Source organism: Dendropsophus ebraccatus, chromosome 13, assembly GCF_027789765.1.
Source record: "Dendropsophus ebraccatus isolate aDenEbr1 chromosome 13, aDenEbr1.pat, whole genome shotgun sequence".
Lineage (NCBI taxonomy): Eukaryota > Metazoa > Chordata > Amphibia > Anura > Hylidae > Dendropsophus > Dendropsophus ebraccatus.
In genome coordinates, this window is record NC_091466.1 from 78,480,332 (window position 1) to 78,486,331 (window position 6,000).

Consider the following 6,000-nt stretch of genomic DNA (forward strand, 5'->3'; position numbering starts at 1 on the left):
ATATGTGATATATAAGTTACTGTACAGTATAGCAGCATGTGGTGTATAATATATAGTAACTGTATAACCCTGATAACACAGCAGCTGGATATGTGATATATAAGTTACTGTACAGTATAGCAGCATGTGGTGTATAATGTATAGTAACTGTATAACCCTGATAACACAGCAGCTGGATATGTGATATATAAGTTACTGTACAGTATAGCAGCATGTGGTGTATAATGTATAGTAACTGTATAACCTTGATAACACAGCAGCTGGATATGTGATATACAAGTTACTGTACAGTATAGCAGCATGTGGTATATAATGTATAGTAACTGTATAACCCTGATAACACAGCAGCTGGATATGTAATATATAAGTTACTGTACAGTATAGCAGCATGTGGTATATAATGTATAGTAACTGTATAACCCTGATAACAGAGCAGCTGGATATGTGATATATAAGTTACTGTACAGCAGGGGTGGGGAACCTTTTCCATGTCGAGGGCCGGTCGGGCATTAATAAAATCATTCGAGGGCCGCATACCGTGCGCGGCAGTTAGTAGCGGGGGTTTGCAGCACCCAGGACAAGGCATAGTATTGTTCCCCTAGTGCCCCTGCTATTGTAGTTAACCCACAGTGATGCCCCTTGTAGTCTAGTTAACCCCCAAGTCATGTCCCTGGTAGCCTAGTTAACCCCCACCAGGCATGTCCCTGGTAGCCTAGTTATTCCCCCCCCATCAGTCATGTCTCTGGTAGCCTAGTTGTCCCCCCCCATCAGTCATGTCCCTGGTAGCCTAGTTGTCCCCCCCCCCCATCAGTCATGTCCCTGGTAGCCTAGTTATTCCCCCCCCATCAGTCATGTCCCTGGTAGCCTAGTTATTCCCCCCCATCAGTCATGTCCCTGGTAGCCTAGTTATTCCCCCCCCATCAGTCATGTCCCTGGTAGCCTAGTTATTCCCCCCCCCCATCACTCATGTCTCTGGTAGCCTAGTTGTCTCCCCCATCAGTCATGTCCCTGGTAGCCTAGTTGTCCCCCCCATCAGTCATGTCCCTGGTAGCCTAGTTGTCCCCCCCCCCATCAGTCATGTCTCTGGTAGCCTAGTTGTCCCCCCCATCAGTCATGTCCCTGGTAGCCTAGTTGTCCCCCCCATCAGTCATGTCCCTGGTGGCCTAGTTGTCCCCCCCCCCCCCATCAGGCATGTCCCTGGTAGCCTAGTTATTCCCCCCCCCCCCCCCCATCAGGCATGTCCCTGGTAGCCTAGTTAACCCCCATCAGGCATGTCCCTGGTAGCCTAGTTGTCCCCCCCCCCCCATCAGTTATGTCCCTGGTAGCCTAGTTATTCCCCCCCCCATCAGTCATGTCTCTGGTAGCCTAGTTATTCCCCCCCCCCCATCAGTCATGTCTCTGGTAGCCTAGTTATTCCCCCCCCCCCCCATCAGGCATGTCCCTGGTAGCCTAGTTGTCCCCCCCATCAGTCATGTCCCTGGTAGCCTAGTTGTCCCCCCCCCATCAGTCATGTCCCTGGTAGCCTAGTTGTCCCCCCCCATCAGTCATGTCCCTGGTAGCCTAGTTGTCCCCCCCCATCAGTCATGTCCCTGGTAGCCTAGTTGTCCCCCCCCCCATCAGTCATGTCACTGGTAGCCTAGTTGCCCCCCCCATCAGTCATGTCCCTGGTAGCCTAGTTGTCCCCCCATCAGTCATGTCCCTGGTAGCCTAGTTGTCCCCCCATCAGTCATGTCCCTGGTAGCCTAGTTGTCCCCCCATCAGTCATGTCCCTGGTAGCCTAGTTGTCCCCCCCCCCATCAGTCATGTCCCTGGGATCCTAGTTAACCCCCAAATAAAAAAATAAACATCCCACTCACCTTACCTCCGCTCCCACGCAGTCCAGGTCCTCTTCTCTCCCAGGTCCTCTGTGCCGGTCTTCTCCTGCAGGCGGCGCGTGATGAAATGACGTCATCGCGCGCGGCCCGCAGGAGACTAAAGACACGCGCCGCTCTGCTGGGGAAGGAGCCGGCACAGACAGCATCCTCCGGTGTCCGCCAGCTGTCACAGACACCGGAGGATGCGGTGTATGCCGGCTTCTTCCCCAGCAGAGCGGCGAGCATCACAGGGGAGCTGCGGGCCGCGGGCCGCATCGGGAGGTCTCAGGGGCCGGATGCGGCCCGCGGGCCGGAGGTTCCCCACCCCTGCTGTACAGTATAGCAGCATGTGGTATATAATGTATAGTAACTGTATAACCCTGATAACACAGCAGCTGGATATGTGATATATAAGTTACTGTACAGTATAGCAGCATGTGGTGTATAATGTATAGTAACTGTATAACCCTGATAACACAGCAGCTGGATATGTGATACATAAGTTACTGTACAGTATAGCAGCATGTGGTATATAATGTATAGTAACTGTATAACCCTGATAACACAGCAGCTGGATATGTGATATATAAGTTACTGTACAGTATAGCAGCATGTGGTATATAATGTATAGTAACTGTATAACCCTGATAACACAGCAGCTGGATATGTGATATATAAGTTACTGTACAGTATAGCAGCATGTGGTATATAATGTATAGTAACTGTATAACCCTGATAACACAGCAGCTGGATATGTGATATATAAGTTACTGTACAGTATATCAGCATGTGGTGTATAATGTATAGTAACTGTATAACCCTGATAACACAGCAGCTGGATATGTGATGTATAAGTTACTGTACAGTATAGCAGCATGTGGTGTATAATGTATAGTAACTGTATAACCCTGATAACACAGCAGCTGGATATGTGATACATAAGTTACTGTACAGTATAGCAGCATGTGGTGTATAATGTATAGTAACTGTATAACCCTGATAACACAGCAGCTGGATATGTGATATATAAGTTACTGTACAGTATAGCAGCATGTGGTATATAATGTATAGTAACTGTATAACCCTGATAACACAGCAGCTGGATATGTGATATATAAGTTACTGTACAGTATAGCAGCATGTGGTGTATAATGTATAGTAACTGTATAACCCTGATAACACAGCAGCTGGATATGTGATACATAAGTTACTGTACAGTATAGCAGCATGTGGTATATAATGTATAGTAACTGTATAACCCTGATAACACAGCAGCTGGATATGTGATATATAAGTTACTGTACAGTATAGCAGCATGTGGTATATAATGTATAGTAACTGTATAACCCTGATAACACAGCAGCTGGATATGTGATATATAAGTTACTGTACAGTATAGCAGCATGTGGTATATAATGTATAGTAACTGTATAACCCTGATAACACAGCAGCTGGATATGTGATGTATAAGTTACTGTACAGTATAGCAGCATGTGGTGTATAATGTATAGTAACTGTATAACCCTGATAACACAGCAGCTGGATATGTGATGTATAAGTTACTGTACAGTATAGCAGCATGTGGTGTATAATGTATAGTAACTGTATAACCCTGATAACACAGCAGCTGGATATGTGATACATAAGTTACTGTACAGTATAGCAGCATGTGGTGTATAATGTATAGTAACTGTATAACCCTGATAACACAGCAGCTGGATATGTGATATATAAGTTACTGTACAGTATAGCAGCATGTGGTATATAATGTATAGTAACTGTATAACCCTGATAACACAGCAGCTGGATATGTGATATATAAGTTACTGTACAGTATAGCAGCATGTGGTGTATAATGTATAGTAACTGTATAACCCTGATAACACAGCAGCTGGGTATGTGATATATAAGTTACTGTACAGTATAGCAGCAGTGTGTATAGCTGAGTGTAAGTGCAGGCACATATAGCAGCAGTGTGTATAGCTGAGTGAGTGCAGGCACATATAGCAGCAGTGTGTATAGCTGAGTGAGTGCAGGCACATATAGCAGCAGTGTGTATAGCTGAGTGAGTGCAGGCACATTATAGCAGCAGTGTGTGTAGCTGAGTGTGAGTGCAGGCACATTATAGCAGCAGTGTTTATAGCTGAGTGTTAATTTCAGACACATTATAGGGGGTGAAAGTACAGTGCTGTAGACCCCGCTATGCAGACCATGCCCATCCCTTACCCCCCCCCCTCCCACCCAGTACAGGGAGCTCTTAAACCAAAGCAATGCTCTTACACCAAGTTACAGTTTTAAAAAACTGTGACCTCTTCTTGCAAAGCGCTCTCAATCCAAGTTACTGTTAAACCGAGGTACCACTGTATATTGAAAATGAAGATTTTATTTTTTAATGAAATGCTGTTGAGTGTCCTTGTCCTCCATTATTTGTCATACTGTTTTATTGCTGGAGAGCGGCAGCAATCTCATAGACTGGTGATCTCCAGCATGGGGCTCCCCAGCTTCTGAAAAACTACAACTCCCATCATGCCATGGTAGTTCTCTTCAAGTCGTTAGCTGTTGGAAAACTACAACTCCCATCATGCCCTGACAGCCTGGGGCATTCCAGCTGCCGTCGTTTCCTAACAGCTACAGGTGGGGGCACGGTGGTTTATGGCGGCTGTTAACGCTGCAGGTTCACGCTGCAGATCAAAGTATTAAGGTGTCAATATATCTATAAAAAAGGGCAAATGCTAGGAGATAAATAATTCAGGTCGCTGCAGTGTAAATCATGCGGTGAATTATTTATGTCCTCCTACTCTCTCCTTTATGGCTGTTGTTGCCCGTGCCAGGGCGGTCAGGAGGGGGAGACCACTCTGCAGGGAGGCCGCTCATTTAAAGGTGCAGCACATCCCCTGTCACTGTCATGAGCTCTCAGCTCTCCAAGACCCCTGAATGCAAATCTGCCAAAGTATCATAATAATATGTCCCCCACTGCTATAACATTACAGCATTGTAGCTGTAGTCTGTCATCCAGCTCTCCCGGACCCCTGGATGGTACGGCTAGCTAACCACGGAGTGATATCCTGATCCTTACAGAAATGCATAGTCCAGTAGAGCTGGATGACAGCCAATATCTAAACTGGTATTCATCCAGCTTTTCCAGACCCCTGAATGGTATAGATACCTAACCGTGCATTAATACCTTGCTTCTTACAGATATGTCTAGTCCAGTATAGCTGGGTGACAACCAGACCACCAAGGCCACTATTTCAGCTCCCACAGGAGCTTGTCACCCAGCTTTCCTAGACCCCCAAAATACAAATCTATACAGATATTCAGAAGGATACAAACAGGGAACATGTTACATTCAGTATCCTGGGAAAGCTGGATGACAAGCCACGTGACAGCTGTATTGGCAGCCATATATTGTATATATTGTATTGGTCGTCACCCTAGGACTGATTGGGTTTTTATATCAGAACGTGATCAATCAGAATTCCCGCAGGAAAAGGTTAATGGCCGTGGATCAGCCCAGTCGCCTCATCCTGCCGCTCTGCAGCTTCTCTATTGATCGCTGTGTGCCGGTGAAGCCTGGAGTCTCTTATAGGCTTCTCAGGGGTAAATGTGACATTGTGAGCAGCGGCCAGCTGACGGCCGGGATTGTGGCCGCAGTCACAGAATGACGGTTCCTTAAAGGGGTAGTTGACAACAACAAAAAATCTTTGAAATCAACTGGTGCCAGAAAGTGCCAGTGATTTGTAAATGACTTCTATTTAAAAATCTTCAGTTTTTCAGTACTTATCAGCTGCTGTATGTCCTGCAGGATGTGGTAGACTATCCAGTCAGGAGAGCAGGAGAGGTTTTCTATGGGGATTTGCTGCTGCTCTGGACAGTTCCTGACATGGACAGAGGTGGCAGCAGAGAGCACTGTGTCAGACTGGAGAGAATATACCACTTCCTGCAGGACATTTGTAAATTACAAATCAGTTAATTTGAAAGAAAAAAAAAAATATTTGGTGAACTAGCCCTTTAAATCATAGAGCACGGGGTTATTCCTGCGGGGCGGATCTTGATCTGACTATTTGGAGAACATATTAACATAAATTCAGTTAGGACTTCATCCAGAGCTTCCTGTTTCAGGAATAAAATGGCAAGACTCCTGTAA